The sequence below is a fragment of the Suricata suricatta genome, chromosome 15 (assembly GCF_006229205.1).
Source record: "Suricata suricatta isolate VVHF042 chromosome 15, meerkat_22Aug2017_6uvM2_HiC, whole genome shotgun sequence".
NCBI classification, from domain to species: Eukaryota; Metazoa; Chordata; class Mammalia; order Carnivora; family Herpestidae; genus Suricata; species Suricata suricatta.
Window position 1 is genome coordinate 4298007 of NC_043714.1, and position 14180 is coordinate 4312186.

General features: G+C 38.8%; 1 long non-coding RNA gene across 2 annotated transcripts; it reads left to right on the plus strand.

Annotated features, from left to right (window-relative positions):
• Positions 1-476: 476 nt before the first annotated feature.
• Positions 477-12799, plus strand: LOC115279332. 2 transcript variants are annotated; one of them, XR_003903370.1, is made up of 5 exons: positions 477-699; positions 3057-3210; positions 9330-9506; positions 10347-10537; positions 12740-12799. It is a non-coding gene; the product is annotated as an uncharacterized LOC115279332 (long non-coding RNA). The 2 variants fall into 2 exon arrangements; XR_003903369.1 differs by lacking the exon at positions 12740-12799 and having other exon boundaries at positions 10347-10615.
• The last annotated feature ends 1381 nt before the right edge of the window (positions 12800-14180 follow it).

A 14180-nucleotide genomic window follows, 5' to 3' on the forward strand; every position in this document is an offset into this window, starting at 1 on the left:
AGGTAAGATGAAAACAATCTGGCATAAGCTTTGTAAGAAGGTGCTCAGCCCACATTGCTTTTCTCCTTTCACCCAGCGGCTGAGTGTGTCTGCTGGGTCTCGTGACTTTCATGTAGAACAATCCTGTCCACGGGCTTCTCTTCTCTTACATCAGAGCTAGGACTCACCACTGAGTTCCAGGGGTTGTTAGAGCATGACGTATCTAAGAGATCTTTAAGCGAGAGAGATTCTTTGGTAGTAAGTCCCCAAGCCATAGAAAATAGGAGTGTTAGATGGGTGCTCAGGATATAATGTGATTTCCTTAAGGACAGTATGTAAAATATTCCATTTCTACATTCATAAAAATAACAATGATTGAATATATTTTTACATGTATAAAGAGGAATAGAATCATTCTATTTGAATTCGAGTCCATCTAAAGAAAACAGTGTCAAGGCAAAGGGCAGACGCTTGGTAACTTGAACCTCACTGACGCAGGCCTCGGCTTGTTCCTGGAGATGGAAGTGTGACCTGGACATCAGGGCCATATGCTGGATGGCCTTGCCTGGTGGCTTGCGGCACTCTTCGCCTGCTGGTGGACTCGTCAGAACGGTTTGCTGTCAGCAGAGCAGCATTGCCCTTATTAACTGTTGCCAAAGCTACTTCCAAAATGCCAGGAGACGTGCTGGGGTCTAAACTTGGCAATCTTAGGGAGTCAAGGTGAGTATTTTCTTTTCAGTTGGGTATCCAATCATTTATTTCTCTCTCCGTAAATATTTATCACATTCTTTGAGTCAGCTAGCATAGTTCGCGTTGAATCAGAATTGAAAACGAGGATGAAAATCATCATCTTGAATGAAAAGAAAAGGGCTTTTTTCAGAAAGTGGCAGCACGTAGGAGCTCCCTGCCTCTGCCCACTGATGAGAGTGTGGGCTTTGCAGAGTGCTATGTAATTCGTGACGAGCTGAATTGTGTCCCCCTAAATTCACACTTTGAAGCCCTAACCCTCTGTCCCTGAGAGTGTGACTGCAGTGGGAGACAGGATCTTGAAAGAGTTAACTAAGTTCAAATGAGATCATAAGGATGGGCCCCAAGCCAACATGACTGGCAGCTTTATAAAAGAAATATTTGAACACAGAGAAAGGCATCAGAGAGAAGATGGTCATCTGCAAACCGAGGAGAGACTTCCAGAGAAACCAACCCTACGGACACCTTGATTTCTGACTTCCAGCCTCCACAACTATGAGAAATAAGTTCCTGTTGTTTAAGTCACACAGGCTGTGGTATTTTATTATGGCAGCTCTCAGAGACTAACACAGTAACACATACATTCACTTTTTCACTTCTGCTCTGAGTGAACTATAGGTAGGGAGTCATTTACCCTGATTTAACCTCATAGTTTCCCCTTTTCCAGGAAACTAAGGAGAAAACATGTTAGATTTGTCTCTGAATCCTTTCATCCTACCAACTGTTATATTTTATGAGAATAGCAATGGATAAGTCATAGCTCTGGGTTATTTCCAATATTTAAAAGAAAATTCACTATGATTCATCTGTAATTTTTCAAAAAATAAACATGACATATACATTCCACTAAATTAGAGAATGAAGGAATTTAGCATTTGGAAGAACCACTTCCCACTTATTGAAGCAAAACTCTTCAACAGAGAAAGTGTTTTAAGAACCTTAGGGAAATATTTACTAAGATAAAACCAAGCAGTGTTCATAAATTAGAATGTAAATTCACTTTGCTTCAACTTCTGCAATTGCTTCTGAAGCGATGATTTTACAAGAGTTTTAATATATACTTAGATGACTATTTCATCTTCCAGACTAGATTATAATCAGAACTGACGATACTACAAAACTTATTCTTGCTATTGGAATGTTGAGAAGTTCCTGGATCATAAAATAACAATGTTATCTCTCTGTTGGTTGAAGTTGGCCATTCAAAAAGCCTAAAAATGGCCCAAATAAGTGGTGACTATTTTCCATACTCATGTATAATGTTATATGGATTTATTAAAAAACAGATGGTGGAGTTATTAATTATCTGAATATCTAATGAATGACAGAAGAAGCCTAAAATTTTTTTATGAAGATAACAATGATACCCTAAAAGCTTCCTTTAATGTACATTCACCTGTATATGTCAGAGACTTTTAAACAGTTTTATTTTTTTAGTGTTTATTTATTTTAGAGAGAGAGAGAGAGAGCAAGCACAAGTAGGGGAGGGGCAGAGAGAGAGGGACAGAGGACCCAAAGCAAGCTCCGCACTGACCACAGAGAACCTGATGTAGGGCTCGAATTCACAAACTGTGAGATCATGACCTGAACCTAAGTCAGGCACTTAACTGACTGAGCCACCCAGGCGCCCTTGGACAGTTTTATACAGACATATTTAAAAGGATTTCCGGGGTGATTTTTTGATTGCTTACTTTTGAACAAGTAAAAACCAAAACCCATAGCAGCTAATAGCAATTATTACAAAAAGATTTCAGTCAGCACGAAGTACAAAAGAAAAGAGAACATGTCCAAGTTTCAGCCAAAGAATGTGATGTAAACTTTTGATTCTTATTCATACCCAGGCATTTTTTTTCAGACTTCTTGTTATGTAATTAAAATAAAGGCCAATGAACAAGAGAATTAAAGCATATAAGAACAAAATGTGTCTATATCAGCTTATTTCTTAAGCTGGATTCAGGATACATGAGTGTCTATTAAATTATCCTTAAGACTTCCTGGCATGCCTTGGGGTGGCCGGGTGGCTCTGTTGGTCAAGCTCCAGCTTTGGGTCAGGTCTGATTTGATGGTTCCTGAGTTCACCACCCATGTTGGGTTCTATGCTGACAGCTCAGAGCCTGGAGCCTCTTTCAGATTCTATGTCTCCCTCTCTCTCTGCTCCTCATCTGCTCATGCTCTCAATTTTTCTCCAAAATAAATAAACATTAAAAACATTTTTAAAAGATTTTGGCATGTCTGAAATATGTCATAATGACAAAAATAAGAGTAATATCTTCCCAGCTTTTTAAAATTGCCTTCTTTTGTGGATCACTCTTAACACCATCCCTGTGCAGTCGGCCCCTGTAGGTGGAGAAGCAAGAAGGAAGCCGGCCGGCCCACCCTCAGTGTGAACAGTTAGAAGAACCATCTGGCTACATCATGCCCATTATTTTTCTTCTGCTTGGGCGCCATTTGAAAATGTGCTAGGACACTCTCTCGCCTTGAAAGGTACAGTAGGGAATCAAAACAGTTTTTTGATGATGGGACTCTCATAATACTTAAGGGAGCTCTTGTGGGATTTTAGAGGTTTTAAAAGAGGGAGTCTTTTGATACGGAAGTAGAAAAAGCATAAAAGCCACTGTCAGAAATACCCATTACTAGTTATTGGTTAAGGCAACTTATTTTGTTTAGAATGTTAGGGGGAAAAAAGGGGTGTTAAGATGGGAAATTATGGAGCTTCTTAAATATAGAGGATAAGTAACATTTCAGTAGAGAAATTTTTTAAATGTTTTATTTACTTTTGAGAGAGAGAGAGAGAGAGAGAGAGAGAGAAACAGTGTGAGCAGACGAGGGGCAGAGAGAGAGGGAGACACAGAATCTGATGCAGGCTCCAGGCTCTGAGCTGTCAGCACAGAGCACGACTCAGGGCTCAAACCCACAAACCGAGAGATCATGACCTGAGCTGAGGTCAGAAGCTTAACCCACTGAACCACCCAGGTGCCCCGAGAAGCCCTAAATTTAAAGTCTTGCCATATATATGCAAAATCATTTAAATCGTGTTGTTCCACAGTTACCAAAAACCTATTTTATACTAGAATAGGTGGATAATAGAGAACTTCCATCTAAATAAAAATTGGGTGGTTTCCACATGAGTTGTCCATCCTTTTTGCTTTTGGCTAATCTTATTTATCATTCACTTGATATTATATTGATAGTCATTGGTAAACCAACCTTGGATTACTGGGGTGCACCCCACTTGGTCATGGTATACAATGTGGTTTATGTTTCTGGTTTCAGCTCACTAGTATTTTTGAGGCTTTTGTATCTATATTCATAAGATACATTTGTTCGTAGTTTTTTTATGATTATACTTTTCTTAGACATCTTAGGATATCTTTCTCTGCTTTTGGTGTCAGGGTAATGACTGGCTTCATAGAATGTGTAGGGAAGTGTTCCCTGCTGGGGGATAGATTATGAAGAATCCATATTAATTTTTAAACATTTGGTAGAACTCACTAGTGCAACTATCTGGGCTTGCATGTTGCTTTCAACATATATTTTTTAAATTAAATTTTTTAGTAACTTAATCTCCTTACTTGGAATAGGTCTATTCAGATTTTCTATTTCTTTTTGAGTCAGTTTCAGTAGTTTTTGTCTTTCTATGAATTCACCCATTTTATTTAATTCACCTAGTTTATTGAGAAAACTATTTATATTATTCCTTAATAATCTTCTTTATTTTTAAAAGGCTGGAAGTCAGATCTCTTTTTTCATTTCTGAGTTAATATTTTTGTATTTTTGAATCTACAATATGTTTCCTATAGACAGCATACAGTTGAATGTTTTTAAAAACTAGTCTGACAGTCTCTGCCTTTTGTTTATTTAATCTATTCACATTTAATGTTACTATTGAATATAGTTGGATTTATGTGTGTCATTTTATTATTTGTAAGTGTCTTATTTCTTTTCTGTTCCTCTATATGGCCTACCTACTTTCTTTGCATTAAGTGAATATTTCCTAACGTAATTTTTGATTTAAAAAATTTTTTTTCACTATTTTTTGAGTTGCTTCCTTAGTGGTTGCACTAGACTTACAATATATGAGAATTAGTTTCAGATTTATACTAACTTAGTTTCAGTGAGATATAGGAATGTTACTCCTATGTAGCTTTATTTCCTTTTTCTGCTTTCTGTGTTATTATTGTTGTACATAGTTCATCTATAAATGTCACAAATGTAATAATACATGGGTACAAATGATATAATTTTATATCTTTTAAAGAGCTGAGACAGGAAAGGGGAATAAGTGTATATTTATAGCTTTTGTTATGCTAACCTTATTTTTTTACCATTAGTGATTCCCTTCATTTGTTCCTGTGGTAATTTCCAGAGCGTATGCAGCTTTGCTCTCATCCTTCTCTGTTGTGTCACTATTGGGGCAAACATTTCAATATGTTATAGGTCCAAATACATAATCTATGTCTACATATTGTTGTATATATTGATTTTTAGATCAGTTGATAAGAGAAAGGAGAAGTACACATTTATGCTGTCTTCTGTAGATCCATAATTACCTTTACCAAAACTCTTGTTCTTCATGTGGATTAAATTACTGTCACTTGCTTTCAGTCTGAAGAACTTTCTTAACTATTTCCTGTAAGGTAGGTCTGCTATCAACATTTTGTTTTTCTGGGCTTGTTTTTATGGGAATGTCTATATTTCACTTCCATTTCTAAAAGATAACTTTGCTGATTATAGGATTCTTTGTTGATGTTTTTGTCTTTGAAAATATTAACCATTTTTTCCTGACTTCCATTGATTCTGATGAATCAGATAAGACGTCTGCTATAATCTTATTAGGGTTCCCTTCTAAGTAAAGCTTTGTTTTTCTCTTACCAGTCACTTCTGATCTCCAGGGCTTGTCTCTGCAGGTGGGAAATCTCCACTGTATGAGTCCTGTATGGGCTGAGAGACATCCAGGTCCCCCAGGTCCATTGTCTGCAACCAAGGCAGAGTCTCCATTCCACATCTGAAGACTGGGTGAAAAGAGAGAGCCCCAATACGTTGGCTGTGCCCTTCTGTAACTTAGCTTCTTCCTCAGGTTTTGGAGAACAGGAGGAGAAGTGCTGATATCTTGCTTCTCCCAGGAAGATACCTTAGCTGTCCACCAGGGTTGCTGGAGAGAGCGGGAGTGCTGCGTTCTTGGCTGCCTGCATCTGGAGTGGAATTTCCATCTGGTTGGAAGGAGAAAAGGGAGAGAGAAGTGGGTCTTGGTTCAAATACCATAGACTCTTGCTATTCTGACAGAGTTTTAGCAGGTTTTTTTGAATAAATGTTTCTTCACTTAGTGTTTCACCTTAGGACTATTTCCAGAGGATTTAAATGGTGTCTTTTTATAATTTTTCCCCAATTCCACTGTGGGATGGGTCTGTGGAGCCCTTCACGTGTCCAGGCCAAAGTGGACCTTCTATGCATGTCCCTCTAAGGCTTCACTTTTCACCAAGTCTTTACTGATAGATCCATAGATTATTTTAGACTACCGTCACTGGCTTAATTGTACCTCTCATGCCCAAATTCATATGTTGAACTCCTAACCCCAAGTGCTGCATGGTGTGACAGTATTTGGAGATGGCCTTTGAAGAGGTAATTAAATTAAAATAAGACGATGTGGTTGGGGACATAATACACTGCAATCTGTGTCTTTGTAAGAAGAAAAAACACCAAGAATGCATACACATAGAGGAAAGGCCATGTGAGGGCAGAGCAAGAAGTCAGCCATCTTTGAGCAAAAGAGAGGCTTCATAAAAACCAAACCTGCTGACACGTTGATTTTGGACTTTTGGCCTCCAAAACTGTAAAGAAATACATTTCTTTTGATTAAGCCACCCAGTTTGTGGAATATTGTTAGCAAACTAATACAATGACTGTGATAATTTAGCCTCTTCATATTAATATTTTCTTATATTATCAGTGTGCCAACATCTTGTCATGTCCTCCTATTATCACCAAAACCAAACTCAACCAAACCAAACCAAATGACAAATCCCGGCAGTCTCCACCAGCCTACAGTGGAAGCGGTGAGAAGTATTTGTACTTTCAGATGGTTTTGTGTGTCTTTTTGGGCTAACTCCTCAAAGAAGCAAACCCACTGGACCTCTTTTCTGCAAATTTGATGGAATGATTAAGATATCTGAGGTTTGTTAACTCACTCTTACCCTATACACACACTATTTCTATGGGTTGGAAAAAAAGAATGTTAACTACTCAAAAATCCTTAATATCTTTTGACTTTCTTTCTTTAATATTCTCTCTTCAGCACAATAAGTAGTGTGAAGCCATGCCCCTTCCTTTGGAAGAGGCTCTTGCATAGTTTTAACTACTTTTACGCATTGGTGTTATTTATATTACCAAGTTTCAGAAAACATGATGTTGTTTCCAACTTCATTCTGCCATTATCTCATTGTTATTTCATTCTGCCTTCTTGTTTCAGAGGAGCCTCTCAAATAAGAGAAAGATGGTGCAAAGTTGGGGTTCTGTCAGCCTACTTCCAGGAAACTTTGATTTTACCTGAGGCAAACCAGAGTGTCCTAAAACTTAGCTCCTGTATTTCTGACACTGGTATGGGGTAACTGTAATAATATCTCTGTTTCCTACTCTATAACTTTGGGGCACCTGGTGGCTCAGCTGCTTAAGTAGACAACTCTTGGCTTCAGCTCAGGTTATGATCTCGTCTCACAGTTCTTGAGATGGAGTCCCATGTTGGGCTTTGCAGTGACAGTGAGGAGTCTGCTTGGGATTCTCTCTTTCTCTGACCCTTCCCCACCTGTTGGTCTCTCTCCTTTCTCTCTCTCTCTCTCTCAAAATAAATAAACATTACAAAAATAAGAAATGTGTGACCTTATGAAAACACACTTCTGACCCGCACCAGCAGTGTAATCTACCCTTCCATGACTCAAATTTTATAATGGGAATTAACAGTCCAGGAGCAGCACTGGAGCTAAATAGCACAATTGTGCCATCTGTTTCAATGCCACAGTTTTGGGTATTACTACATGGTATACTGAAGGATTATTTTAAGAGGGGCAGTTTATGATGAAGCCTTCTAATAGTGCCTCTTTACTAAACTAATTTGATATTTACAAATGCCTGGGGGTGGGGGCAAAGCCACTGAAATCGTATCACCACCTTCAGAAAGATTTTTAAAGGGCTTGTTTAATATTAATGTAGTGTACAATTACTTTTGAGCTCTTGCCAAGAGTGCCAGGATAATATAGGATATGAATGTCCCAGTGTGCCTGAAAATTATTTTAATTTACAAAACCCTACTCAAGCTGCTGTTTGTAGATTTAAACTTGAGGGCAGATTCTGCAAAAGGAGCAGAACATTTGCAAAACTATGCAAATATGCAGCCAAAGGAAGCCTCAGGCTTCCAGCACGTTAAAACACCTGAGATCGCGTGGTCTAGAGGGAAACATTACATAATATTCAAAAGGACAAGATGTTTCCGGGGCTGCAGATTTTGCAGGCGAGTTAAAAAATGGCTATCGGAGAGGGAAGCATGTTCCCTACATAGTTCTTCCTCGTGGGGTCCTCGCACGTGTGCCTTTTCTCCTGGTCCCTGTATGACTCAATTTCTCTCTCCTGCTCTCTTCAACATTTAATTCAGCTGCAAAAAACCAGCTCCCTTTGTTCTCCATCTCTTTCCAGATTATACTCTGAAGCCTTAATCTTTTCTGTAAAAAACATATTTTCCTGAACCAAGAACCATTTAGTCTGAGGCGAATGATGTATCTTCTTTAGTGTTAAAACACTAAACATTTTTAACATAGCACTATAGCATATCATCATATTGTCATGCTTACTGGAATTTTTTTGTTAAAATTATACAAAAATACAAATTATTATTATGCCAAAAGAAGAGAGTATAACATTTAAAACGTAAATAAGCAAAGCTGAATTAAAAACTCCAAACTGGAGCTAGTGTACATTTGTTAATGATCTTTCAGATATGCAGATAGTATTTTGAAGAGGGGAAGCAGAAGTTTAGTTTTCTCTGAAGTCTTGCCAGCTATTGGTTAATTCATGCAATAAGAATTTATTCTAACGTTAATTAAAGAACAACCACTAGGGTTTCTATTCATGGAATAGAAAATAGGTGCATTCTCTGTGGAATTATGTTAATTTTTTAAAACAGTCCCTATGATGTGTAGATGAATATTAATTTTAGTGCTAGTAATAAGTGCAATTTTTTAATTAGAAATATTTTGTTTTTGGGGCACCTGGGTGGCTCACTCGGTTAAGTGTACAGCTTTGGCTCCGGTCATCATCTCACGGTTGTGGGTTCGAGCCCTGCGTCGGGCTCAGAGCCTGGAGCCTGCTGTGGATTGTGGATTTTGTGTCTCCCTCTCTCTCTACCCCTTCCTTGCTCGCAATCGGTTTCTCTCTGTCTCTCAAAAATGAGTAAACATTAAAATTTTTAAAAAGAAATATTTTGATTTCATGGAAGTTTTGGACAAAACTAAAGAAACCTTGAATAGGAGCTTAATAAATAACACAGTGTTATATCTAACCAACAAAATACATAATATCAATACTGAAATGTGTATTGTTATATCCTCATTCCACAGAAAAAGGAAGAAGATTGCAGAGGAGTGAAGTGATGTCCAAAATCATGCGTAAAGTAACCACGTCAGGATTTCTGTCCATGTTCATCTAATTCTAAAGTTCATGCGCATGCCAAGTGGAAAAACAGCTGCTTAAAGGCCCTATGATCTCAATGGTAGTCAAAATAGTCACTTTAAAAGGTATGCAAGTCTAAACTGTATCCTTTGGAAGGCTGTGGCTCCTTAGTCTCTGGCCAGGATAGTGCATCTTCTCGTACCTGACACACAGCCATTGAACGTGGCCCATGTAGTCACCGTGTTCACTGTCCTACAATGGCACAGGGGGAAGAAGTCCCTTCATATAAAAATCAATAGTTTCTATTGTGGGAAGACCTGAAGATTAAACTTAGTTCTTTTGAAGACATTTTACTATTACCATTTTACTTAATCCTCATCCTGAGGCAGCAAAATGATATTATTCATATTTCTTGTTTGAGAAAATAGAACTGAAAGGTCAGAGACTGGATCACAGAGCTACTGTGGCCGAAATGGACTCGATGTAGGTTCCATACTTTACCAATCAAATGGACGGCTTTAGTTCTGGACAAGAAGAAAGAACTGGTTGGTAACGTGAGAGTGGAATGTTGGAGGAGCATTTGTTAAAGTATGCCCGGTGCTGCAAAACAAATGACCCCACAGCTTTGCAGTCCAAGACCACAGCCATTTAATATGCGCTCATGAGTCTGTGGCTGGGGACTCAGACAGGGCTCAGCAGGGCGGTTCATCCAGTTCCACGTGGTATCTTCTGGGACTGGAATGTCTAGGATGTTCTTTCCACTCATTTCTAGTTTCTCAGCTGAGATGGCATCAATTACTGGTTGGGACCATCAGACTAGGCTCCAGACTAGCATCTCTTTGTTGGCTGTGTTTATCAGTTTCCCTCTGTGTCGTCTTTGTCTCTTTTGCTCTTGTTCTCACTTTTGTTCCCTGTGGCCTGTCCACATGGTATCACACTAACTTTCCTCCTTATGGTTTCTGCAGCAGGCTGGCCAGACTTCTTACACAGAAGCTCAAGGATCTCCAAAGAACAAAAGTCAAAGCTTCCAGAACTTAAGAGACAGCAAAAAAAGAGCACAATATCTTTCTATCATATTCTTTTGACTAAATCAAGTCCTAGGCCCAGCCTGGATTCAAGGAGAAGCATGAATACTGAGAAATGTGGTTAAATGGAGGTACGAATTCAACAGACTACTACAGTCCACCTCCCGACCCTCAATGGCTCATATTTTCATCATATATATTATATACTTACCCCCTAGAATATCTTCCAAATGTCTCATTCTATTATGATCTAGGGCTCATGCTTGAGGTTACTGATCTCCTTATCTAAATTAGGTCTGGGAGCAGATGAAGCTCCATGGAAGTGGACCCTCTTAATATGAAGACCTGTGAACTCAAGATCCAAATTTTCTATCCTCCACTTTCTATCCAGCAGACTTCAGCGAGGCAGTAATAGGGAAAACTGGATACCTCTAATGATAAAGGAGGAAAATAAGAGGCCCGTAGCAGTCAATGATCTACAGAAATTCTGAAATCCTGACAGGCACATATTGCTAGTTCCACTTCTGCCATCTGGGGGTGTTTCTTCATGGACCTTGGCACCCCACTCTTTAGTCATATCTTTTCTGAGAAACGGCCCTTGCCTACAGTAAGATGGTTTTCACAGTTCATGTGTTGGACCCCAAAACCATGCTCACTTTTAGTGATTCACTAAAAGGGCTCACAGAGATCGGAAGCTTTATACTTATGGTTATGGCTCATTACAGTGAAAGGGCACAGATTAAAATCAGCAAAAGGACAAGGGACATGGGGTGATGTCCAGAAGAAAGCAGACAGAAGCTTTCAGGTGTTCTCTTCCATTGAACTGCCCTAATGCATTTAATTCTCCCAGCAATCATGTGTGACAATATGAGAAAAATATTTCCAACCAGCAAAGCTCACCTGAGCCTTGCTGTCCAGAGACTTTATTGAGGTCAGTTATATAGGAACACAATACCTCAACTACTCAGAGTCCAGAGGAAAATCAGGTATATACCAGAAATCATATCATCAGTATGAACTCTCTGATCAGACTGATACAGCATGGCCCAAGGCCTCAGGCATGCAGAATTATTCTTACTCAGAATATTCCAGGGGCTCACAGCTCATTACCCAGGAGCCAGCCAAAGTCCAGTTCTGAAATGATATCTTTATTGGGAATGTGCAGTTTTTGAGTAACTGAGGCCTTTTAAGTTAACCTTTCTCTGCATATCCCACTTTTCCTGGTCCTTGCCCTAGGCAATCATATTTTTATGAGCACCTGTACTTAGTATAATATTTATATGAGAAATACAGTAGTAATATCAGAATGAATATGACTAATATTTGGAGAGACCAGGGTGAGGTAGGGATAGATTTAAAGGAAGAATCAATCCATCCTTTAAAACCAATACATACATTTTTTATATTTTTGTACTGATTTATTTGCTTTCCCCCTTTATCTATTATTTATAACTTGTGATAAGCTTGTATAAAACTATTTCACATAGAAATCAGCTGATGGCTTGCTAAATCCAGTACTTCCCTAGGCAAGTGGTTTTCCACTTGAGGTCAGTTATATAGGAATATTGGCGTTACATCTTGTGGGGGCTTTAAGTTGATCTCCCAACACATTTGATCATCAGTGCCAGTATTATCAGATCAATTATTTACAACAGGTACTTGAATTTTATCAACAATGACAATGTTACACTATACTGTATTATGGTCATGGTACAATTCAATTTTATTACAGAACACATCAGTAAGAACTATAGAGGTATTTGCTATGCCTTACCAACAGAATAAATAACCCCTTGCCCACATACAGAAATTATAATGGACAGGCATGATTACAGTTGGATGTGATTTGGTATTTTTAAATTCCAAGTCAATTGGCGGCAAGGGTAGTCCTTTCTCAGTTAAAAGGCTGTGCTGAGACTGACCTCCACTGTGTGCTGTTATATAGTGGACCCCACATCCTTCCTCCAGGAAGGACACAGGTGGTGTTCAGAATATTTCCTAATCTAGCTAGATGTACTAAAAGATATGTCTTATTTTGATCTAGGCTTGGGATGAAAGCAGTCATAGTGCATCAAGGTAAGTTACAAGTGCCCTCAGAGAGTTTTCATAATTTTAAAGGTCCGTAAATTTTTCATAGGCGTGCCCTTTGGACCTCAGCAGCTAGGATGAAGAATCATTGTCCCCTGGTTACTTCAGAGTCCTTCTGTGTTAAAATAGTCAAGAGACCCTGTTGGGCCAGGGCCAAGTCTTTGCCAATGTTGGGTCCTGACTTTATGAAGCATTGTCAATTAAGTTTCCTTGACTACTCGACTAAAACCTCATTATCTTTCCAGGTGACTCTCATCCATTGCTTTCTTCCTAGAAGAGACTACCCTTGAATCTGCTAATTCCAGTTTATAAATCTTTTAATTTCTGAGTAAATTCAATTTAAAGTAAATTCAGTTTGTCCTGGGTTACCTAGACCAGCACCAATCTCCCTCTAAAGCCTTTCTCCATCTCGGGGGCCAATGTTGTTTACTCCACCATGCATGTTGTTGCCATTGTATTCTAACGGCCTAAGTGCAGTTAGACACTTGTTCTATGCCCAGAAATGTTAGGTCCTGCACACTGGGGTCAGGAGAATGGTAGTCACACCAAAATTAATTAATGCTATAAGGCCACCACAGCCTGTCTTGTCTCAGTGTGGGATCATTTCCTAGGGAATTTGAGATACACCATGTGACGTCTACTGCTTAATTCCCCTTATTTTTTCTATTCTGTTTCAAGTTTTCCATCCACAAAAACAGAGCTGGTATGTATTTTTGTATAGCACATTTTAGCAGGTAAGGCAACAGTCTCTATGTTTTATCCACTGTAGCCAAGAACTTTTCTAAGCTTCTGGTCATCAAGGTTTATAGTTACATAGATCAGTCTGCCAAGAATTGTACACTCTGTGACCCAAAGGCTATATGTGGAGTAGTTCCCAGAAATTCCTTGCCAAGTGGTATCCTTTCTAATGAACATAACCTGAAAAATAAGAGTCAAAAGTTATTGACAGATAACAGTTATTACTAGATTCCCGTTCATCATTATTTAAAAATTGGTCTAGTTCACGGTCATATTGTAGGGTCAAACTGTCTCCTAGAGTGAGCCTTCTCATGTTTGTGGGTTTCTATTTAACCTTGTCAGGTTCAAAAGCAGGTGTGGTCTTGGCAGTATATAGCTTTACCCTTGCAGGCATCTATTATAATTAAACTAAGAGAATATCATCCCTTCCTCTGAGCTTTTCTTGAGACAGCAAAGTATATAGGATTTCCATTGTTTCATAGCTTATATACATTCCTTTACCCTTAGCTACTTTTTATAAAACCTTTTTTCCATTTGTCATTGAGTTTTACCCAACCTTTTCCAGTTTTGGAAGGAACCTAGCTTCCATCACTGTGCTGGTTGAATTGCTAGTAGTAACGCTTATCTGTCAAGTGCCTTGCCTCCCATTTAGTCTATTCTCACTGACACGTGTAATGTTACAGTGATATGGGTAAGGTTAAGTATATAATGAGTGGACTATCTTGATCATTAGGTAATGTAGCTGTATTCACTGTCAACCTAATTTTACAGTAAGAGTGAATCCAGAATCCACCACATAAGCCCTTAGGAATTCTGGCTAAAGTTCTTGCTTAGGGATCATACTTGCTTCTAGCACCATCATTGTTGCTCTGGTCCTAGAGTCATTGAGGGCATGTGGGGAAAGGTTGCATCTTTGTGCAAGCCTCTTTTTCCATACCTTCTTCCCTC